This window comes from Balaenoptera musculus, chromosome 1, assembly GCF_009873245.2.
Source record: "Balaenoptera musculus isolate JJ_BM4_2016_0621 chromosome 1, mBalMus1.pri.v3, whole genome shotgun sequence".
Classification (NCBI taxonomy): domain Eukaryota; kingdom Metazoa; phylum Chordata; class Mammalia; order Artiodactyla; family Balaenopteridae; genus Balaenoptera; species Balaenoptera musculus.
This window is the reverse complement of record NC_045785.1, coordinates 151703383-151729458: the sequence shown is the minus strand read 5'-3', so window position 1 is coordinate 151729458 and position 26076 is coordinate 151703383. Positions and strand designations below refer to the sequence as shown.

Below are 26076 nucleotides of genomic sequence, written 5' to 3'. Positions count from 1 at the left end.
AATCCCTAGTCACCTGAAGGAGTTAAGCCATTTCTCAAAGAATCTCTCCTACACCCAAGGGAGAATTTACCCATAATTATCTCATTAATTTTTTTACTTAGGAGAACTATTATGTTTTTCTTCCCATCTACAGATAATCAAACCAAGTTCACCATAAATAAATTACCCATTAAAAGGAGATCTAATTTTAGTGTTAGGAGACATAGGTTTCAGGTCTTAGCTTGTTTTATCATTTTGCATGGATTACGTCCCTACATGTGACTCATTTTCTTCATCTGTTAAATGGGGAGAAGGTACAGGACAATGGGTCAGACCACTAGACCATTAGTTGGCATTTCAAGGGTTCAAGTCCCAGGTCTGGTCCTTTGGGGCAATCATTTAGCCTTTCTCACTACAGATAACATATCTCAATCATTTGCGTTAACATTAAAACGTGTCTGCAGAAAATGGTCACATCCACCTTTGTAGAGGGGAATGAGGCAATATCTATCAAAATAAGTATGCATTTCCTCTTTGTCCCAGTAGCCTCAGTTCTAGGAATCTTTTTGAAATATATCTTATATGATGCCCAAGTTGTGACCTACAGGATTATTGTCAAGTGAAAAAAAACACGACAGGAAAAAGTGTGCTTAATATGCTACCATTTATTTAAGAAAGGGAGAATGAATGCAAAGATATATATGTATTTGCTTATATTCTGAAAAGACAATAAAAGGATAAAGCATAAAATAAAATTTAAAGGACTTATAGGGAGGGGGAGGAATGAGGTGGAGGGAACAGGGATATTGAATATACCTTGTTTTGTGGATTTGCTTTGGAACATGTAAGTATTTGACATAATTATAAGGAACAATATTTTTGAAAGAAATTCCCGAAATGAAAGTGTAGCAAATGAGTCTGTATGTCCAGCTGGTTGGCATAACTACACATAGAGAAATTAAAACACAGTAATTTGACTGTAAATCCTTGGAGGGATATACCCTAAGAATAAAAAGAATTGCCCCATTCCCCCGACCCCAAAATCCTAAACTGTTTTCAATAATCATATTATTGATGAAGCTATGTTATTATTATTGTTGTTGTTATTCTGAGACATTTGTATGTGTATTGTGGGATAAACCAAATGTGTAATAATATTTATATTACTGAAAAACAAGAATTTCCTATTGCAAGAAGATACAAATGTAAGCTTGATGAGATCAGGTTAAAATTTTGTAGTCCTGATTGTGAACTGGGAGTATCAGGATGAACTCCATATGTTTTATGTTACATCCATCCACACACACACACACACACACACACACACACACACACACACACACACACACACACACTGCCTAGCAAGGCCTAGAAACAAGGATCATCCTGGAAGGAATGAGTAACCCTAGCAATCAGATTATGAACTCTATATACCATCCCCCCCAAAGAAATCAGGCTTCCTTGGAGAAGGGTCTGAAGCAGCAAATATATAAGATGAGCCTAGAACATCTTGTCACACCATAAAAGCAAACAAAGCATCAAAGATTACTAGAGTTGGGGGGACCTTCAAGGTGGCGGAGGAGTAAGACGTGGAGATCACCTTCCTGCCCACAAATACATCAAAAATACATCTCCATGTGGAACAACTCCTACAGAACACCTACTGAATGCTGGCAGAAGACCTCAGACTTCCCAAAAGATGCCTGAGGGCGACCTATATGCAGAGGCGGGGCCCAAGCCAAAGCTGAACCCTGGGAACTGTGCGAACAAAGAAGAGAAAGGGAAATTTCTCCGTGCAGCCTCAGGAGCAGCAGATTAAACCCCACAATCAACTTGATGTACCCTGCATCTGTGCAATATCTGAAGAGACAATGAATGTTCCCAAAATTGAGGCGGTGGACTTTAGGAGCAACTGTAGGCTTGGGGTTTGCTGTCTGCGACTGATTCGTTTCTGATATTTATGTTTATCTTAGTTTAGTTTTTAGCGCTTGTTATCATTGGTGGATTTCTTTATTGGTTTGGTTGCTCTCTTCTTTTCTTTTAAAACTATTATTATTATTTTATGTTAATAATTTTTCTTTTTAATTTTTTTTCTTTTTTTTTTCCTCCCTTTTCTTCTGAGCTGTGTGGCTGACAGGCTCTTGGTGCTCCGGCCTGGTGTCAGGCCTGAGCCTCTGAGGTAGGAAAGCCAAGTTCAGGACACTGGACCACCAGAGACCTCCCGGCCCCATGTAATATCAATCAGCGAAAGCTGTCCCAGAGATCTCCATCTCAATGCTAAGACCCAGCTCCACCCAATGGCTAGCAAGCTCCAGGGCTGGATGCCCCATGCCAAACAACTAGTAAGACAGGAACACAACCCCACCCATTAGCAGAGAGGCTGCCTAAACTCATAAGAAGTTCACAGACACACCAAAACACACCACCGGACAGCCCTGCCCACCAGAGAGACAAGATCCAGCCCCACCCACCAGAACACAGGCACAAGTCCCCTCCACCAGGAAGCCTATACAAGGCACTGAACCAACCTCACCCACTGGGGGCAGATACCAAAAACAATGGGAACTATGAACCTGCAGCCTGCAAAAAGGAGACCCCAAACACAGTAAGTTAAACAAAATGAGAAGACAGAGAAATATGCAGCACATGAAGGAGCAAGGTAAAAACCCACCAGACCAGACAAATGAAGAGGAAATAGGCAGTCTATCTGAAAAAGAATTCAGAGTAATGATAGTAAAGATGATCCAAAATCTTGGAAAGAGAATGGAGAAAATACAAGAAATGTTTAACAAGGACCTAGAAGAATAAAGAGCAAACAAACAACGATGAACAACACAATAAATGAAATGAAAAATTCTCTAGAAGGAATCAGTAGCAGAATAACTGAGGCAGAAGAATGGATAAGTGACCTGGAAGATAAAATAGTGGAAATAACTACTGCAGAGCAGAAAAAAGAAAAAAGAATGGAAAGAATTGAGGACAGTCTCAGGGACCTCTGGGACAACATTAAATACACCAACATTCGAATTATAGGGGTCCCAGAAGAAGAAGAAGAATAAAAGGGACTGAGAAAATATTTGAAGAGATTATAGTTGAAAACTTCCCAAACATGGGAAAGGAAATAGTCAATCAATTCCACGAAGTGCAGAGTGTCCCATACAGGATAAATCCAAGGAGAAACATGTCAAGACACATATTAATCAAACTATCAAAACTTAAATACAAAGAAAAAATATTAAAAGCAGCAAGGGAAAAGAAACAAATAACATACAAGGGAATCCCCATAAGGTTAACAGCTGATCTTTCAGCAGAAACTCTGCAAGCCAGAAGGGAGTGGCAGGACATATTTAAGGTGATGAAAGGGAAAACCTGCAACCAAGATTACTCTACCCAGCAAGGATCTCATTCAGGTTCGATGGAGAAATTAAAACCTTTACAGACAAGCAAAGGTTAAGAGAATTCAGCACCACCAAACCAGCTTTACAACAAATGCTAAAGGAACTTATCTAGGCAGGAAACACAAGAGGAGGAAAAGACCTACAAAAACAAACCCAAAACAATTAAGAAAATGGTCATAGGAACATACATATTGATAATTACCTTAAATGTGAATGGATTAAATGCTCCAACCAAAAGACACAGGCTTGCTGAATGGATACAAAAACAAGACCCATCTATATGCTGTCTACAAGAGACCCACTTCAGACCTAGGGACACACACAGACTGAAAGTGAGAGGATGGAAAAAGATATTCCATGCAAATGGAAATCAAAAGAAAGCTGGAGTAGCAATTCTCATACCAGACAAAATAGACTTTAAAATAAAGACTATTATAAGAGACAAAGAAGGACATTACATAGTGATCAAGGGATCAATCCAAGAAGAAGATATAACAATTGTAAATATTTATGCACCCAACATAGGAGCACCTCAATACATAAGGCAAATGCTAACAGCCACAAAAGGGGGAATCAACAGTAACACAATAATTGTGGGGGACTTTAACACCCCACTTTCACCAATGGACAGATCATCCAAAATGAAAATAAATAAGGAAACACAAGCTTTAAATGACACATTAGACAAGATGGACTTAATTGATATTTATAGGACATTCCATCCAAAAACAACAGGATATACTTTCTTTTCAAGTGCTCATGGAACATTCTCCAGAATAGATCATATCTTGGGTCATAAATCAAGCCTTGGTAAATTTAAGAAAATTGAAATTGTATCAAGTATCTTTTCTGACCACAACACTATGAGACTAGATATTAATTACAGGGAAAAAAACTGTAAAAAATACAAACACATGGATGCTAAACAATATGCTACTAAATAACCAAGAGATCACTGAAGAAATCAAAGAGGAAATCAAAAAATATCTAGAAACAAATGACAATGAAAACACGATGACCCAAAACCTATGGGATGCAGCAAAAGCAGTTCTAAGAGGGAAGTTTATAGCAATACAATCCTACCTCAAGAAACAACAAACATCTCAAATAAACAACCTAACCTTACACCTAAAGCAATTAGAGAAAGAAGAACAAAAAAAACCCCAAAGTTAGCAGAAGGAAAGAAATCATAAAGATCAGATCAGAAATAAATGAAAAAGAAATGAAGGAAACAATAGCAAAGATCAATAAAACTAAAAGCTGGTTCTTTGAGAAGATAAACAAAATTGATAAACCATTAGCCAGACTCATCAAGAAAAGAAGGGAGAAGACTCAAATCAACAGAATTAGAGACGAAAAAGGAGAAGTAATAGCTGACACTGCAGAAATAAAAAGGATCATGAGAGATTACTACAAGCAACTATATGTCAATAAAATGGACAACCTGGAAGAAATGGACAAATTCTTAGAAGAGCACAATCTTCTGAACTGAACCAGGAAGAAATAGAAAATATAAACAGACCAATCACAAGCACTGAAATTGAAACTGTGATTAAAAATCTTCCAACAAACAAAAGTCCAGGACCAGATAGCTTCACAGGTGAATTCTGCCAAACATTTAGAGAAGAACTAGCATCTATCCTTCTCAAACTCTTCCAAAATATAGCAGAGGAAGGAACACTCACAAACTCATTCTACGAGGCCATTGTCACCCTGATACCAAAATCAGACAAAGATGTTACAAAAAAAGAAAACTACAGGCCAATATCACTGATGAACATAGATGCAAAAATCCTCAACAAAATACTAGCAAACAGAATCCAACAACACATTAAAAGGATCATACACCACGATCAAATGAGGTTTATCCCAGGAATGCAAGGATTCTTCAATATACGCAAATCAATCAATGTGATACACCCTATTAACAAATTGAAGGATAAAAACCATATGATCATCTCAGTAGATGCAGAAAAAGCTTTCAACAAAATTCAACACCCATTTATGATAAAAACTCTCCAGAAGGTAGGCACAGAGGGAACCTACCTCAACATAATAGAGGTCACATATGACAAACCCACAGCCAACACTGTTCTCAATGGTGAAAAACTGAAACCATTTCCTCTAAGATCAGGAACAAGCAAGGTTGCCCACTCTCACCACTATTATTTAACATAGTTTTGGAAGTTTTAGCCACAGCAATCAGAGAAGAAAAAGAAATAAAAGGAATCCAAATCGGAAAAGAAGTAAAACTGTCACTGTTTGTAGATGACATGATACTATACATAGAGAATCCTAAAGATGCTACCAGAAATCTAGTAGAGTTAATCAATGAATTTGATAAAGTAGCAGGATACAAAATTAATGCACAGAAATCTCTTGCATTCCTATACACTAACGATAAAAAATCTGAAAGAAAAATTAAGGAAACACTCCTATTTTCCATTGCAACAAAAAGAATAAAATACCTAGGGATAAACCTACCTAAGGAGACAAAAGACCTGTATGCAGAAAACTGTAAGACACTGATGAAAGAAATTAAAGACGATACAAACAGATGGAGAGATATACCAAGTTCTTGGATTGGAAGAATCAACATTGTGAAAATCATTACACAACCCAAAGCAACGTACAGATTCAATGCAATCCCTATCAAATTACCAATGGCATTTTTCACAGAACTAGAACAAAAAATTTCACAATTTGTATGGAAACACAAAAGACCCTGAATAGCCAAAGCAAGCTTGAGAAAGAAAAACAGAGCTGGAGGAATCAGGCTCCCTGACTTCAGACTAGGGGAACCTAGGGACAGGAGAGGAATAAAGACGCAGACGTAGAGAATGGACTTGAGGACACAGGGAGGCGGAAGGGTAATCTGGGACGTAGTGAGAGAGTAGCACTGACATATATACACTACCAAATGTAAAATAGATAGCTAGTGGGAAGCAGCTGCATAGCACAGGGGGATCAGCTCGGTGCTTTGTGACCACCTAGAGGGGTGGGATAGGGAGGGTGGGAGGGAGACATAAGAGGGAGGGGATATGGGGATATATGTATACATATAGCTAATTCACTTTGTTATACAGCAGAAAGTAACACAACATTGTAAAGCAACTATACTCCAATAAAGATGTTAAAAAAAAAAAGATTACTAGAGTTACGCCAAAAGGACTTGGAAGCTACCCAGCATAAGGTGTCCCTGGTCAAGTTGAGCATTAAAAAGCATCATGACCACAATAGGTTGAAACATAACAAATGTGTTTAAACATTTAAATCTTATAAATCCCTAATAATATTCTTTAAAGCCCCAAATAACCCGTGAGTCACCTTTTAGGGATGTTAGGAATACACTTTATTATTTTAAAATCTGGTCAGTAAAGCAAAAGAGGGAGGAGTGGGTAGAGGTATCGCTGAGACAAGACTGGCCTTGTACTGATCATTGTTGAAGAGAGTGATAGATACATCAGGTTCATTATATTATTCTCTCTTCTTTGTAACACATTTTCAAAATAAAAATAAACTTTAAATGATAGAACAGGTTGAGAAATGAGAAATCTTAGAATGTCTTGAAACTCTTTAGAACCATAGTCATTTAATCCTAACAACAATCCTATATGGTGACCAAGGATATAGATATTATTATCCCCACTTTACCCTGGAGGAAATAAGTGTAAAGAATCCTTTGAGTCAGGATTCAAGCCCACATGTTCTTAGCCCAAAGGCTCACTATTTCAGAGTTGCCTCTTTAATATTCTCATCTTTTATATCTGCATTAATAAAACTTTCCTTGCCTATGTGAGGCTAATGGGGGGCTGCAATGAGAAAAGTACTTGGAAAACAAATCTTTGTATAAATATTTTACTGTCATTTGAAAATTGGGGATAAGATCTGCCCTATGCGGTTGCTGTGAGGATCCACTGAGAACTGTGATTTGAAGATAGATAGACAGATATCAAGAGAGAGAAACAGAAAACCCTCAAAGATGAGTGAGGTTGCAATTACCCTGATACCTCTATCATCACTCACAGGACTTCAGGGTTAAATGAGAAGTGCAGCTTCAAACCCAGGGTCTAGACTCTCCAGCTGACCCAGGGATAGGAAGGTTCCAGGAGGGACACCTGATGCTCTGGGGACGATCAGGGATCAAGAAAGACACCTGATACCCTGCAAGCTGCAAGAAGAGCAGCTCTGAGGCCCAGCTGGGTGGGGACCATGGTCAGGTTGCTGGGCATCTCAGGCACTGCCTCCAGGTTCCAGAAGGTCAGACACCTGCTCTCTCTCGGTGTTCATATCTTAATGTCTGCCTGGAGAGTACCTACAGATCTCTTCTCAGCAAATGTTCATTCTCAGATTGTCCTTCCCTCTGCCACAGAAGAAAAGTGGGTCTGGGGACTCTCTAAGACTTTTTCACCTTGGAATTCCATGATTCTATAAATGCTTATTTCTGAAGAAATACAAAGTCAAACTTGTCCTGAGTCCTGGTTCATGTGCTCCCTCCCTCTGGATATTTAGTCTGAGCTCAGGGAACAAGAACTCTCTGTCTCTGTCTCTTGCTTGAGGTTCTTACTTAAACATTTAAAAAATTACTTTATTTGTTTTTTGAATAGGTAACCCCTTCACATGATATGAAACTCAAAAGATACAAGAGTGTATAGTAGAAGTATAGTATATATAAGTAAATTTCCCTCCCAATCTTGTCCTGCAGTTTCCTAGTCCCACTGAGCCCCTCTCCCCGACCAGCCACTCTTACCAGTCTCTTGTGTATCCTTCCAGAGACGTCCATGCATACATAGATACACTTTAAAAATTATAGCATACTATACAAATTTTCTCCTAACTTGCCTTTTTCAGTTAATTTCTTAGATGTCTTTCTATATTAGTTCATATGAAACTGCCTTATTACTTTTAGCAGCCATATAGTATTCCATTGTATGAACATATAATAATTTACTCAACCCTCTACTGATAGACATTTAGGATGTTTGTAATCCCTGGATGTAGAAAATTGCTGCAATACATATCTTTGGATAAATATGATCTCTCTCATTTGCAAGATTATTTTTAGGATAAATTCTTGGATGCAGAATTCTTAGGTCAAAGGGAATGTGGCTAAATTGTTCTCTATGAAAGTTTTCACAACTTAAACTCCCACCAGCAATTTATAAAAGTTCCTGTTTTCCTTCTCCAACATGCTGTTGTTATCATTATTTTTTAATTTTAACCATCTGATGCACAGAAATTGGTGTCCCTTTGTGGTTCTCTTACTATAGTGAGGTTGAGCACTTTTCTTTTCTTTGAATTATTGTATTCTTTGCCCAGTTCTCTACTGGGTAGTTGGTTTATTCTTATCAGTTTGAAGGAACTCTTTATTTTTTAGGAAAATTACCCCTTTATTTATAAGAGGAGCTGAAAACTGTCCATATCATTATTATTTTTTTTTAAAATTAATTTATTTATTATTTATTTATTTTTGGCTGTGTTGGGTCTTCGTTTCTGTGCGAGGGCTTTCTCTAGTTGCGGCAAGTGGGAGCCACTCTTCATTGCGGTGCGCGGGCCTCTCACTATCGCGGCCTCTCTTGCTGCGGAGCACAGGCTCCAGATGCGCAGGCTCAGTAGTTGTGGCTCACGGGCCTAGTTGCTCTGCGGCATGTGGGATCTTCCCAGACCAGGGCTCGAACTCGTGTCCCCTGCATTAGCAGGCAGATTCTCAACCACTGCGCCACCAGGGAAGCCCATATCATTATTTTTATCCTGACTTTATTTATGGTGTTTTGCCATGCAAAAAAAAGTTTTTTCATAGTTATAGATCTTTGTCATTGTTTTTGTCATACTTAGGCCTCTTATTTCAAGAATATTTTTAAGTATTCCTATGTTTTCTTTAGCATTTCTATAGTTTAATATTTATGTTTCAATCTTCTATTCATCTGGAAATTACTTTGAAATCATAGGAGGGAGGATTATAACTTTATAAATATATAAGATGGCTTTCCCAACACCATGTACTGAAGAATTCACATTTTACCCTTTGATTTGAAATGCCTTTTTTTTTTTCACATATTAAACCCCCTTATGTGTTTGGGTCTATTCCTGGATTTTCTCTTCCACTCATCTATTTATCTCTTCATACGCAGGTACCACACACTTTTAATTACTGTAGTTTATTTGATTTGATTTTTAAGAATTTTCCTGTTTATTTTTGCTGTTTTTTTTCACATGAACTACAAAATCAGATTCTCTAGTTTTTTTTTAATCAGATGGTATTTTAAAAAAATCATATTAAAATTATAAATTAACTTAGAGAGAATTGACATATTTATGATGTTGAATCTACTTAAGAATGTGACATACCTTAAATTTGTTTAAATTTTCTTTGGGGTTTTTCAACTACATTTTGAAGTTTTCTCATATAGATTATATACATTCTTGTTATATTTATTATTATGCATTTGATCTTTCATTAAGCTATTTTAAAGAACTGTCTTAGGGACTTCCCTGGTGGCGCAGTCATTAAGAATCCACCTGCCAATTCAGGGGACACAGGTTCGATCCCTGGTCTGGGAAGATCCCACATGCCGCGAAGCAACTAAGCCCGTGAGCCACAACTACTGAGCCCATGCTCTAGAGCCCATGAGTCACAACCACTGAGCCCGCGTGCCACAACTACTGAAGCCCACGTGCATAGAGCCCGTGCTCTGCAACAAGAAAAGCCACCTCAATGAGCAGCCCGCGCACCACAATGAAGAGTAGCCCCCACTCGCCGCAGCTAGAGAAAGCCCGCACGCAGCAACAAAGACCCAACGCAGCCAAAAATTAATAAAATTAAAAAAAAAGAATTGTTTTATATTAATTTCGAATTCCACTATTTTGAATTTTATTTCCTAAATAATCCATCATTCAAAGGGAAAGCTTCAAGGGAAATTAAAAAAATACATTGAACTGAACGAAAATTAAAATACAACATATCCAAATCTGTGGGACACAGCTAAAGCAGTGCTGAAGGGAAATTTATAGCACTAAATACATATGTTAAAAAAAAAAGGAAAAGTTTCAAATCAGTAGTATAAGGTCCCACTTCAAGAAAGTAGAAAAAGAGGAGCAAAATAAACCCAAAGCAAGCAGAATGAAGGAAATAAAAAACAGAAATTAATGAAATAGAAAACAAAAACAATAGAAAAAAATCAATGAAATAAACTGGTTCTTTGAAAAGGTTAATATGATTGACAAACCTCTAGCAAAACTGAAGAAGAAAAAAAAGAGAGATGACACAGTTGCCAACATCAGGAATGAAAAAAGCGAATGTCATTACAGACCCTGCAGACATCAAAAGAATACTAAGAAAATACTATGAACAATTCCACACCCATAAATTAAAAAACTTAGTTGAAATGGAACAATTCTTTGAAAAACACAAACTACCACAGTCCTCAGTAGGTACTAGATAATTTGAATAGGTTTATAATCATTAAAGAAATTGAACTCATAATTTAAAAATTCCCCAAAGAGAAATCTCCAGGCCCAGATTCTTTCACTAGAGAATTTTAACAAACTCTTAAAGATAATCAACACCAATTCTATAAAATCTCTTCCAAACTATAGAAGAGGAGAGGACACTTCCGAATTCATTTGATGTAGCCAGTGTTATCTTGATACCAAAATCAAACGAAGACAGTATAAGAAAGAAAGAAAGAGAGAGAGAGAAAGAAAGAAAGAAAGAAAGAAAGAAAGAAAGAAAGAAAGAAAGAAAGAAAGAAAGAAAGAAAGGAAGGAAGGAAGAAAGAGGAAGGAAGGAAGGAAAAAAAATTAGCAGATCAATAATACCTCTCATGAATATAGATACAAAAATCCTTAACAAAATATTAGCAAATAGAATTCAGCAATATATAAAAAGAATTATACACCATGACCAAGTAGGGTTCATTCCAGGGATGTAAGGCTGGTTTAATATTCTAAAATCAATCAATGTAATCTACCATATTAACAAGCTAAAGAAGAAAAACACATGACCATATCAATCAATGAAGAAAAAGCATTTGACAAAATTCAACACCCAGTCATGATAAAGAAAAAAAGTCTCAGAAACATCGGAAGTGAGAGAAAATTCCTCAACTTGATTTTTAAAAATCTACAAAAATCCACAGCTAACATTATACTTAATGGAGAAAAACTGAATGCTTTCTCCCCTAAAACTGGAGACAAGGCAAGGATGTCTACTTTCACCACTCTTATTCAACATAGTGCTGGATGTTTTAGCCATTGGAATAAGACAAGAAAAGGAAATAAAGGGCGTACAAGTCAGAACGGAAGAAATAAAACTGTTTCTATGTACTGATAATATGATGGTCTATGTAAAAAATCCCAAGAAAACTACAAAAAATTGTCTTAGAACTGGAGCCATCAAAGTCTCAGGATACAAGGTAAACACACAAAAATCAATTGTATTTCTGTATATAAGCAATGAACCCATGGAAAAATTTAAAATACCACTTACAGTCCCTCAAAAAAATAAATACCTAAGTATAAAATGAACAAAACATGTACAGGACTTGTATGCTGAAAACTACTGATGAAGTAAATCAAAGATCTAAATAAATGGAGAGACATATCATGTTCATGGATTGGAAGACTCAACGCAGTAAACATGCAAATTCTCCCCAAATTGATACACTGGTTTAAAGCAACCTGTATCAAAATTCCAAGATTTTTAGTAGATATAGACAGATTATTCTAAAATTTATATGGAAATACAAAAGAACTAGAATAGCTAAAATAATTTTGAAAAGGAAGAAAAATGGGAAAAATCAGGCTACCCAATTGAAAGACTCATTATATAGCTACAGTAATCAAAACTATGTGGTATTGGTGGAGGAACAGACACATAGTTCAATGGAACAGAATTGAAAACACAGAAATAGCCCAACACAAATATGCTCAACTGATTTTTGACAAAGAGGCCAAAGCAATCGAGGAAGATAGCCTTTTCAATAAATGGTGCTGGAGGAATTGGACATCCATAGGATCCACAGGCTAAAAAAAAAAAATTCTTAACCCAAGTCCTTATACAAAAATGGGCTCCAAATGGATGGTGGACTTAAAATGTAAAACTATAAAACTTGTAGAATAAATACAAGAGAAAATCTAGGCAAACAGTTGTTAGATTTGATGCCAAAAGCAAGATCCATAGAAGCAAAAATTGATAAACTAGACTTCAAAATTTAAAACTTTGCTTTTCAGGAGATAAGAGTGGGAGAAACCACGCATATGACAAAGAACTAGCTCTTTGTCACAGAATATAACTAGAATATAAAATAAAGAACCTAAAAACTCGGCAGTAAAGATGCAAACAACCCAATTAGGACATGGCCAAAGTCATGGTAAAGACACTTCACTGAAGTAGATATTCAGATGGCAAATAAGCACTTGAAAAGATATTCAACATCATTAACCATCAGGGGAATGCAAATTAAAACCACAATAAAAAGAAAAACCCAGTGAGATATCACTACACATCTATCAGAATGACTAAAATAAAAAACAGTGACAACAGCAAATGCTGACAAGAGGTGGAAAAACTAGATCACTCATACATTGCTGGTGGAAATGTAAAATGGTACGTCCAGCCTAGACAGTTCGGCAGTTTCTTAAAAAGAAAAACTACACACGTAACTATCATGTAACCCAGCAAATGCACTTCTGGGCATTTATCCCAGAGAAATAAAGACTTATGTTCATACCAAAACCTGTACAAGAATGTTTATAGTGGCTTTATTCATAATAGCCCAAAACTGGAAACAACTCAGGTATCCTTTAATGGATGAATGGTTAAACAAAACAGCAGTATGTCCACATCATGGGACACTACCCAGCAATAAAAAGGAAAGAACTATTGAAACATACATTAACTTAGATAAATCTCCAGAGAATTATGCTGAGTGAAAAAAGTCAACCCAAAAGGTTAAAGTGTGTAATTCCATTTATATAACATTCTGGAAATGAGAAAATTATAGAAATGCAGAACAGATTTGTGGTTGCCACGGGTTAAGGAAGGGAGGTGGTGATGGGAGGAGGTGGGTGTGGCTATAAAAGGTCAACAAGAGGTATCTTTGTAGTGATGGAAGTGTTTTTTATCTTGACAGTATATCGTCAATATCCTAGTTTTGCAAGGTGTTACTACTGGTGGAACCTGGGCAAACTGTATAAATGATCTCTCTGTATTATTTGCTGTAACTGCATATGAATCTATAATTGTCTCAAAATTTAAAAATTAATTAAAAATAGTTTTCAGTTGATTCCTTTTGAATTCCATGTAAATAATTATATCACCTGTAAATAATTATAATATCTCCTCATTTCCAATTTTTATACCTCATTTCTTTCTTTTGGCAGATTCAACTTAATGTTAGGCATAGGAAAACAAATTAGGAAAGAAAAATCTGCTATCATATAAAGTAATACAAACTGGATGGAAATAATTTTTTAACATATTCTCATTACAGGCTAGCACAGATTACAGAATTTTGACAGTATTTCTAAAACCTAGATGTATTTAAAAGCGATTGCTCCTCAGAACAAATTGCCCAATGCTAAGAGCATCATGAATGTTCAAAAATGACATTTCCAAGAAAAGAGATTCGTTAGCCTTCCTTGATAACTTGCTTCACTAAGTGGGTCTCACATTCCAAATGAGCAAAAAAAATCCCACTAAAATCCGACACTGTTATTTCAGTACAGCTGGACCTGCATTCTGAAGCCATCAGCAAGAGGAAAAAGAGGTTCTCTAAATGCAAGAAAGATGGGCATTCACTCTGGAAAGTTCCAGACAGATGTGAGCACTCTCACTCACAGTTTCAGCAAAGTTAGACCAGTCAAACAGAACAGTAAACAATGTGGAGAAACATTATCTTCAAAATGTGCCCAGGGTAGAGGGGTAGAGGATCAAGAGGTACAAACCATTACGTATAAAATAAGCCACAAGGATATGTTGTACAACACAGGGAATATAGCCAATATTTTACAGTAACTATAAATGGAGTATAACCTTTAAAAATTGTGAACCACTATATTGTACACCTGTAACTTATACAATATTGTATATCAATTATGCTTCATTTAAAAAATGTGCCCAGAGTGATTGCTGGTGATAGTGGGGAGGCCAGCATCACGTGGGCCCCTGCAGCTCTGCCTGCTGCATAGTAAGGGGAGGAACAACCAGGAGAGGCTAGAGGGGTCTGCACAGCCACTGGAAAGACACTGGTAAGAGAACAAAATGACAAGCCACAGACTGAGAAAATGTTTGAAAAACATAAATCTGATAAAGGGATGGTTGCAGAATATACAATGAATTCTCAACTAAATAATAAGAAAACAGACAACCCAATAAAAAATAAGCAAAAGATCTAAACAGATCTTCACCAAAGAAGATATATTTGGCAAATAAGCACTCAAAAAGATGTTCAACACCCTTAGTCATTAGGGAGGTGCAAATTAAAACCACAATGAGATACCATGAGATACCATTATATACCTGTTAGAATAATAGCTCAAAAAACCCCCAAAACTAAAACCCTTACAATACCATGTGCTGGTGAGGATGTGAACTGAAACTTGCATACATTGCTGGTGGGAATAAAAAAATAGTACATCTACTTTGGAAAACAGTTTGGCAGATTCTTAGAAAGTGAAACATACAGTTACCATATAACCCAGTAATCCCACTCCTAGGTATTCACCAAAGAGAAATGAATATATATGTCTACACAAAAACCTACATGTGAAAATGTATAGCAAGTTTATTCATAATTGCCAAAAACTAGAAATAAGCCAAATATCTGTCAACAGGAGAGTGGATAAATAAACTGTGGTACATAATACTATGGAATACTGCTTACCAATAAAAAGAAATGATCTACTAATACATGCAGCAAATCAGAGGCATCCCCAGTGCATTGTTAAGTAAAAGAAGCCAGTCTCAAAAGACTACATCCTATATGATTTCATTTATATGACATTTTAGGAAATGCATACTCTAGGGACATAATAAAGATCAGTAGTTACCAGAAGCTGGGATTGGGGGGTAGAAGATTAACAAAAAAGGGGTACATGAGAACTTTATGGAATGATGGAAATGCTCTGTATTTTGATTACAGTGGTGGTTACATAACTGTATGTGTTTGTAATATTCATAGGACTGTACACCTAACAAAAGTGAATTTTATTCTATCTAAGTTATACCTCAATAGACCCAACTTGGGGAAAAAACCTCTTAAGGTATGGGAAAAGACAAATTAAAACCTAGGAGAAGATATTGGATATACACATCTGACAAAGGATTACCTTCAAGAATATATAAATAAGTTCTATAAGTAAATAAGAGGATAAACAATCCAATAGAAAGATGGCTAATAAACATATTGATGATTGGGAAATGCAAATCAAGACCATAATGAGATACCAATTTACACTCATTCGATTTGCAAAAATTATTAAATCTGATGATATCAAGTGCTGAAAGAGGAACAAAAAATAACAGTGTTGGTGAGGATGTGGAGAAACTGGAACCCTCCTACACTGCTGGTGGGAATGTAAGATGGTGCAGCCTTTATGGAAAACAGCATGGTGGTTCCTCAAAAAATTAAAAACAGAATTATCATATGATCTGGCGATTCCACTTTTGGGTATATATAAAAAAGAATTGAAAGCAAGGTCTCAAAGAAATATCTGCACATCCATGTTCACAGCAGCATTATTTAAGATAGCCAAAAGGTGGAAGCAACCCAAGCATTCATCAACAGATGAATGGATTAACAAAATGTGGTATAAACATACAATGGAATATTATTCAGCCTTAAAAAGGAAGGGGATTCTAACGTGTGCTACAACATGGATAAACTTTGAGGATACTATGTAAATTGAAATAAGTCAGTCACAAAAGGACAAATACTGTATGATTCCACTTATATGAGGTACCTAAAGTAGTCAGATTTCATGGAGACGTAAGTAGAATGGTGGTTGCCGGGGGAGGAGGGATGGGGAGCTGTTCTTTAATGGGTACAGGCTTTCAGTTTTGCAAGATAAAAAGAGTTCCGAAGACTAGTTGTACAACAATGTGAATGTACTTAACACTACAGAGCTGCACACTTAAAAATGGTTTAAATGGTAAATTTTATGTCATGTATATCTTACTACAATTAAAAAAGAAAGATAATGATTACTTCTGGTAGTGGGGGAGGTGGAGAGAACAGCTGAATGGTTGTAGTGGGACCATAAGATTAGATATTTGCTATTCTCAAAGTCCTACTTTTTGCAGTAGGTGGTAGATTTGCAGGTACTTACAATATTACTATAGATAAGTAGGTACAAAAATAGCCAATTAGGAAAGAAAGCAGGTAGCAAGGAAGGAAGGTAAGAAGGAAGGAAGGGGGGAAGGAGGGAGAGAAGGAATAAAAGAGAGAAGAGAAACAGCAGGGCATGCATGGACCAATGATGAGAATTAATCATGAATCAAGGATTATAATTAATCCAATGCTGTGTACCTAAGGTTCTCCCCCGCAAAAGTCTGTTCCAATGGGTCAAAGGAATCCTAGATTACCTAAAATGAAAGGATCTCAGAAATCTCTAATTGAATTCCATCATTCAATGTGATGAGAAAAGTGATGCAGAAATAGATGAGAAATGTGAATAACGCTCAGAGATGTTCAATGATCTCTCTGTCACACAGCTATCTACGTTCTAATCCTTTCTCAGCCATGTTTGTTAAAACAGGCAGCAGCAATGAGGGCAAATTAAGAACAGACATCCATTCTTACACTAACCATCACTTTTAATCCTTACAACATTCCTATAAGGAAGGCATCATTATCCTGATTTTACACATTAGAAATCTGAAGCCTAGTGATGTTAAAAAAAACCAAAAACTTGCCTAGAATCTCTCAGCTGGTGAGTGGCAGAGCCAACACTCAAACCCAGGTTGGTGGGTGTCTCCAGAGCCCACACTCCTTTGATGCCACGTGGAAGCCTAGTTCACAGCAATAAAGCAAGATTCCAACTGCTACTTTGTGAATGGCCCTGGATTTCTTTTAAAAGTTCTCTTTGTGATTATATCAGAAAATTGTCATTATGCCCAAGGGGGAAAAGGGGTATAATTACACTTGGTTTATATATTCCATATGTCTTGGTTTTAAAATATACCATGAATGGAGAGAAAAATTTGTAATGGTAACATGACCTTGCCAGAGAAATGTTTTGATTTATAGAAAACTCTTCTTAAAGAAGATAAAGTAGGTATGTCATAGCAATTGGACCCCTAGTTCTGTGACTAGAACCTAGGAAGAAATGCTCCAGTGAAAGATAGGCTCCTGCTTCAGATGGAAGAGACTTGGAAAAGATCACAAACTGGTAGACAGGAGGGGGTGAGGGCAGCACTCTACAAAGGCTGAGCCATCATCAGGGATGTGGGAAACACCCTGAGTCTTTGACTCCCAACTGGGCCTCAACGACATGCTTCACAGAACAAGCAAACAAGTGAAAATGGGAATCTGACTCTATCAAATTATCCATGACATTTTTCACAGAACTAGAACAAATAATCCAAAAATTTATATGGAATCATAAAAGACCCAGAATTGCCAAAGCAATCCTGAGGAACAAAAACAAAGCAGAAGATATAACTCTCCAGACTTCAGACAATACTACAAAGCTACAGTAATCAAAACTGTGGTATGGGAACAAAAACAGACATACGGATCAATGGAACAGAATATAGAGAGCCCAGAAACAAATCCACACACCTATGGTCAATTAATTTTCGACAAAGGAGGTAAGAATATAAAATGGGAAAAAGACAGTCTCTTCAGCAAGCGTGCTGGGAAAGTTGGAGAGCCGCATGTAAATCAATGAAGTTAGAACACACCCTCACACCATGCACAAAAATAAACTCAAAATGGCTTAAAGACTTAAATATAAGACATGACACCATAAAACTCCTAGAAGAAAGCATAGGCAAAACATTCTCTGACATAAATCGTACCAATGTTTTCTTAGGTCAGTCTCCCAAGGCAATAGAAATAAAAACAAACAAAAACAAATGGGACCTAGTCAAACTTACAAGCTTTTGCATAGCAAAGGAAACCATAAAAAAACCTAAAAGACAACCTACGGAATGGGAGAAAATAGTTGCAAATGAGGCGACTGACAAGGGCTTAATCTCCAAAATATACAAACAGCTCATACAGCTCAACAACAAAAAAAACTAACAACCCAATAGAAAAATGGGCAGAAGACCTAAATAGACATTTCTCCAAAGAAGACAAACAGATGGCCTGTAGGCCCATGAAAGGATGCTCAACATCACTAATTATTAGAGAAATGCAAATCTAAACTACAATGAGGTGTCACCTCACACCAGTCAGACTGGCCATCATTAAAAAGTCTACAAATAACAAATGCTGGAGAGGGTGTGAAGAAAAGGGAACCCTCCTGCACTGTTGGTGGGAGTGTTAAGTTGGTGCAGCCACTACGCAAAACAGTATGGAGGATCCTTAAAAAACCAAAAATATGATCCAGCAATGCCACTCCTGGGCATATACCTGGACAAAACTATAATTCAAAATGATATGCACCCCTATGTTCATAGCAGCACTATTCACAACAGCCAAAACATGGAAACAACCTAAATGTCCATCGACAGATGAACGGATAAAGAAGATGTGGTTCATATATATAATGGAATATTACTCAGCCATAAAAAGAACAAAATAATGCCATTTGCAGCAACATGAATGCAACTAGAGATTATCACACTAAGTAAAGTAAGCCAGAAAGAGAAAGACAAATACCGTATCATATCACTTATGTGTGGAATCTAAAATATGGCACAAATGAACCTATCTACAAAACAGAAACAGACTCACAAGGAGATCAGACTTGTGGTTGCCAAGGGGGGGTGCGGGGAGGGAGAGGGATGGACTGGGAATTCAGGACTGGTAGATGCAAACTATTACATTTAGAATGGATAAACGACAAGGTCCTACTGTAGAGCACAGGGAACTATATCCAGTCTCCTGGGATAAACCATAATGGAAAAGAATATTAAAAAAAGAATGTATATATGTGTAAAACTGAGTCACTTTGCTGTACAGCAGAGATTGACACAACATTGTAAATCAACTATACTTCAATAAAAAAAAAGAAAAGGGGGATCTGACATTGTTCATGAGAGGCATTACTACCACACTTGTCCCAGCCATGTGCACATGGGGAGAGGACTCGCAAACCAAGATTACCCGCTACTTAGGACCAAAGGGGAGGAGCATGAGACACAAGGCAATTGAAACCACTTCTATACCCACTTCTTTTTGCTTGTAGATGCAACCAAGTAAATCTTTTTTTAAAAAAGTGGTAAAATATACATAATATAAAATTTACCATTCTAACCACTTTGTGTACGGTTCAGTGGCATTAAGTACATTCACCTTGTGGTGCAACCATCATTACCATCCATCCTAAGAACTTCTTCATCTTCCCAGACTGACACTCTGTACCCATTAAACAATATATCCCCATATTCCTCCCTCCACTTAGCACCTCCAAATAAATCATTTTAAAGTACTTGCGATAGAGTATCGAGTTTAGTCAAAACATGTGGGTGGGCTAGGGAATCAGCCAGTCAAATTAGCTGTGAAGTCACTGAAGCAAAGACAGAACCCCAGTCCTCCAAGACTTTATCAACACAATGGGAGGATGATATTCTCAATTCCTGTACTTGGTTGGCTAATCCCACAACGCTTCACCTACTCTGTGCCCCCACATGTGCAGCTGCTCGTGGCTGAGGAAATACATACCTCGATGCTGTCTGGCTTCATTTTAATTCATGCTTTTGAATCTTAAGGGGGCCTTTAATGGCATGTGACAATCAAATGCATCTCCCCCTCATCTGCTCTCCCAGATGGCAATTCATACCTTCCCCTTTCTTCTTAACCTCCAATCTCTCCTTCCCCATTCTTTTTTCCTTTGTTTTAATTTTTATTATGAAGTATAATGAAGTACTATGAAGTATAGTGAGTGAATCTCCATATGCACACCAGCCAACATCGACAATTACTGACCCAAGGCCAATCACATATTATCTAACACACACACACACACACACACACACACACACACACACACACACACTTCTCCCCCACTTCTCCACTGGATTATTTTGAAGCAAACCCCTGTTACTGTATAATTTCATCTATAAATGTTGATTTTTTGGCATCTATCTCTAAAAGATGACCCTTTTACAAAACATAACCTCAGTTACATCACACCTCCAAAATTATCAATAATTTTTATTATCAAATATCCATTCAATGTCTGAATTTCCAATGGGCTCACAAATGTCATTTTTTTTACTGTTTGTTTGAATCAGAATCCAAATAAGGTCCACACATTAGCTGATAATTATCTTTTAATCTGTAAATTTCATCTCTTTATTTCCCTTACACTTTATTTTTTGTTGAAGAAACTGGGGCTGCATCTCTGTTTTTTCCCTTACACTTTATTTTTTTTAAACTGGGATTCCCCCACCATTTCTTGGCTGATGGTCATGTTTATTCTTTGACAGAAAATAGAAGCAATGAGTAAGAACTTCCACAGGTGCCACTGCTCCATTTGCCTACCTACCTCTGTCTTGTACGTTTCACCTTCTCTCCCATATCTGTGGATGACCCATCTGTGCTCTGGACTCCATCCCCTCTTGCCCACTCAGCAACAGTGCTCCAGCAATTCTTCTCTTCCTCCTGCCTCATCATTACCGGATCCTTCCCACCAGCTTACAATGCTGTGATTTATCCCAACCCACAGATTAGCCTTCTCTTGCCCACACTCTTGCCTCTGGCTATGGCCCTATTTCTCTTCCCTTTACAGGAAAAATCCTTACAGATCTGCCCACGCTTACGTCCTCCAATTTCTCTTCTCCAAACTTCATTTAAACCCGTACCAGTCAAGATTCCCCCCGACAATTCAACCAAAACTGGTCTTATGAAGGTCACCTCAATAGCCTTAAGTCCAGGGGTAAATAAACTCCTAGCTCTCATCTTTCTTGCTCCTAACACAAGTGATCACTCTGTCCTCCTAGAGCACTTCCTTCACTTGACATCTGGAACAGCACAATCTCCTGATTTTCCTCCTTCCTTATTGCTGTTCCTTCTCCATCTCATCTGCTGGATCCTCCTCTTCCTCCCAACTTCTAGTGTTGGAGTACCCCAGGCTCAGTCCTAGGAGGTCTTCTCTACATGGGCCCTCTGCCTTGTGATCCCATCTAGTCTCACAGCATTAAACACCATCTGTATGCTCAAAACTCCCAGTTTTACATCTCTAGCCCAGACCTCTCCACCAAACTTGGGACCCACGTGTCTAACTGCCGTCGTGGCACCTCTGATTGTATTTCTAACAAGTGTCTCAGAGTCTGAAACTCAGCTCCTGATCTCACCTTCTTCCTCCGACTCCACCGGCACAGTGGAGTCCCATTTCATTTAATGACAACTCTTCCAGGAGTTCATGACAAACCCTCGAGTCATCTCCGACTCTGCTCTCTCCCTCTCACCCTGCCCCTGAGCATCAGCAAATCCTATCACCTCTTCCTGGAAAAGGAGTCTGCTCTCTCCTCGTTTCCTCTGCTATTCTTCTCCTGGTCCACACCACCATTCTCGTCTACTGCTTTATTTTTCTCCGTCTGATCTTTGCTCCCATGTTCCCTTCTCAGTAAGGAATTCCTGGTCACCGTGCCTAAAATTACAAACCATCTTGCCCCAACAACCCTCTCTGTCCTCCTTACCTGCTTTATTTTATAACTTCTTAGCACTTATTACCTCCTAATGTACCACATATTTTTACTTATTTTAGCTTGGTTATTACCTGTCTTTCCCTATTAAAATGTAAGTTCCTTGAAATACAGGGATTTTATCTATTTACCATTATATTTCTGACATCTAGAACAGTGTCCAGTCCATAGAAGGTGGTCAAAAATATTTGTTGAATAAATAAATACATTTATACATGTAGCTATAGTAAAAAGTATCTCCTCCACACAGGCTTCCTGGAGTCCTCTGAACCTCCCCAGCACTTAGTCTGAAATGCAGCAGTTAGTATTATGTATTACTGCCACGACTCTTAGTCTTATTTCTCCCTCTAGACTCTGGGTTCTCTGAGCCTGAGACCTGGTTTCCCACTTATCCTTTCTCCCCCTCAGCCCTACATAGTGTTGATCATGAATTAGCTGTTCCTGCCGCTCAGGCTCTCAAACCTGTGTGGACTCAATATTTATTTTGGCTAATATTAATCTCTTATATTTTAATAAACTTTTTGTTTTCACATATGATCTTTTTTTTCAATATTATCACCACCACAACCATGTGAGGAGGAAAGGGAAGGGTATCTATCTATCTCCCCTTCAAAAAATAACACTGGTAATTAAATGATTTAAAATTGTCAAAGTATTTCAGCATATTCACTATAATTGACCCTCATAACCTCCCAGTATGGTAGACATTACTGTCATAATTTCCATCTTACAGGTAAAAAAACTGAAGCTCAAGTGATTTTTAAAAATCCTTTATCTGGGGACTTCCCTGGTGGTCCAGTGGTAAAGGATCTGGCTTCCAATGCAGGAGACGCGGGTTTGATCCCTGGGCAGGGTACTAAGATCCCACGTGCCGCAGGGCAACTAAGTCCGTGAGCCACAACTACTGAGCTCGCGTGCCTCAACTAGAGAACCCACGTGCCGCAAACTACAGATCCTGCACGTCACAACTAGAGAGAAGCCCGAGCGCTGCAACGAAGAGAACTCACGCCGTAAAGAAAGATCCTGCATGCCTCAATGAAGACCCCGTGTGCTGCAACTAAGACCCGACTCAGCCAAAAAAATAAGGAAATTTTTAAAAATCCTTCATCTGAGGGAAAATGGATTCGCCTTACCCAAGGTCATACAGTTAGAAGCAGGAGAGCCAGGAATTGAACCTGGGTCTCATGATTTCACATCACGTGGTCTTTCCTGTCCACCATGCTTCCTTAGTTTAATATTGATGGGAAAACGGTGGTCCTGGTAGCAGAGAAAAGGAATGGAGGAGAATTTGCTCAAGGTGACATGTAAGTCATCTGTGGGACAAAAGCAAGATCTTCCTGATTAATCCAACATCGCCTTCAGTAGACCTCGAGTTCTCTTTCTCTCTTGCCTGACATCAGCAGTCATGGTCTCCAGGGGAGGTGCTGGGGAGGAAGGGAGGGGAGACAGAAGGATTCCACTTTTGCCAAGGATGGCCAGACAAATACAACGCGTGCTAGACAGTGCTCTAGAGGCACAGCTGTCCTCCAGAGGCGGGAACTGGCCCAACCCGTGCCACCAGCCTCGCCTGCACAGCGGAGTGTGAGTTGTGAGCCAAGCTGGGGTTTGGATGAGGGGAGCAGAGAGACAGCCTGGGTGTGGCCAGCTATCTGTCTCTGTTCAGGAGCTTCTCCTTCCCTCCTGCCAGGGTCACAAGGAGGCACCTGAAACAAGCCCTGGGCAGAGGAGACCGGCTCAGCCAAGACGGGCACAATCTCTGACATGACTGACTTCACTGGCTTCCCATTTTACAGATGTGATGAGCACTTGCTGCTTTTGCAGCTTGCCAGGAAAAGGCAAGAAGAAGCGAAGGTTTCAAAGCCCTCTGGTGGCAGTGTGGAGTCAGAAAGGCTGTGACTTTTCTTTATAGCTTTGGTAACTTTGATCATTGTGCTCTTATTTATTCTCCTATGTCTGTGCTTTCTATCTCTCCCATCAGCCTGGGGGCTCCCTGGGGCTGGTCTGTCACTCCCCTTCAGGGTGACTTCATGAACACAGGAGCTGTGCCTCTCCCATCACATTGGGAGCTGTCCGAAGGCAGGGGCTGTGCCTCTCCCATTAGACTGGAAGCTACCCAAGATTAAAGGTCATATCTCCCAATAGCTTTAGAATCCCCTGAACCCCAGGGCTCCCATCTCCTCTTTTAACCTCCCCCAACACCAAGGACAGGGGCCTGTATTCTCTCCTCCCCTGCAATCTGACCTCTCAGAAATCCATGAACCACACAGGACCCAGTCAGGCTCCTGGGAGGAGATCAGGCACTCAGCTCGTCCTCTGATGCCCAAATCTCACATATCTGGACTGAGATGCAGAGCACACCGGCTGCACTTGGTCTCTCCGTTCCCTCCCTGCCTCTCCCTCCTGGCTTCTGGCCCCATGAGCCATGCTGCCCACCCTGCAGGCAGAGAGAAAGGAAGGGCTCTCTCAGCCTCGCAGCACAACCCTAGTTTAATCACAGAGTGCTTTGCCCCCACAATTAGTCGTTTCATGCTTCCTCTTACAGTTTAATGATAGGAAAAAGAAAAAGGTTCTTCCTGAGGAAGAAGTCTACTTCATTTTTTCAGATAACAAGGGTTAGCTATACAACTTACAGTGTCTCCTTTTATACCGTATCTCCTAAGAAACTTAGCGGGGGAAAAATCTGTGCTCAGATGGAATTTATATCTCCTCTCAGTTCATGGGTTTTATTATTTTATTCCAGATTTAATCACCTTGTTTTATCTAAGCCATTATAAGAGTCTTCAAATCCTAAATTATACACAGATGCATTAAAAATTATATTGTGTGTATATTTTGTCTTGTTAATGACTTGAGAGGACAAAATTATGTAGTGGTTCATAAATGGGCTTCAGAATTAGAGACCTGGATATACATCCCAGCTTTGATTAGTTTACCAGTGAATTACTAACTGTGTGGCTATGGGCCAATTACTCAACCTATCTGAGCTTTGGTGGCCTCATCTATACATTGGGGACAGTATCTCTTCAATCCATTCTCACTGGATCTAAATTCCTTACCCTGGTTTACCAGGCCTTCCCCTCCTGGCTCCTGCCTATCCCTCTGCTCAGCTACCATACTGTACTTCACAGCCCCACATGCTCACAGGTTGTTCCCATTGTCTGAAACTCGCTCCATCCCAGCCACACCTGTCATCTTCTTTCCTGCTCGGTCCTCATCACATCTCGGTTTAACAGTCACTGCCTGGGCGAGGCCTTCCTTCATCCTCTACTTTAGACCAAGCTAATCCCTGTCTGCTGGCCAGTGCTTCCCAAACTTCAGTGTACATATAAATGAATCACCCAGTGATCTTGTTAAAATATGGCATGTCTGGGGTGGGGCCCTACATTTGTTATTTCTAACAAGCTGTAGGTGATCTGATACTGTAATCGAGCAGGACCCTGTGGGGCCTTCCCAGGACAGACCCCTATGCTGTAGTTTCTCTCTGAAGTACTTAGATAATAGTATCTGATGTGTATTTCCTGGGTTGTTATACAGATGCTAAAACCACCACCAAATGGAAGAAATGGACAACATGGTGATCATGAGCATGTAGCCCCCAGACCTACTGGCACCTAAAGATTGATAATGTTAACCCCTGTGACACCACCTTCAACCTCACCATCAACCAACCAGAGAAATGTTCATGAGCTGATCACACACCTTGGGATGTCCTTCCCTCACCTTGCCTTTGAAAATGCTTTGCTGAAACCCTTCGGGGACTTCAGGGTTTTAGAGCATGAGCCACCTGTTCTCCTTGTCTGGCGCCTTACAATAAACGCCGCACTTTCCTTCACCACAACCGGATGTCAGTAGATTGCCTTTACTGCATGCGGGTGAGTG

The 26076-nt window shown here is 38.8% G+C and overlaps 1 protein-coding gene across 13 annotated transcripts in view; it reads right to left on the bottom strand.

The window, feature by feature from the left end:
• NFASC (neurofascin) overlaps positions 1-26076 on the bottom strand; it is a 192088-nt gene that overhangs the window by 103227 nt on the left and 62785 nt on the right. The gene's annotated exons all lie outside the window — the stretch shown is intronic.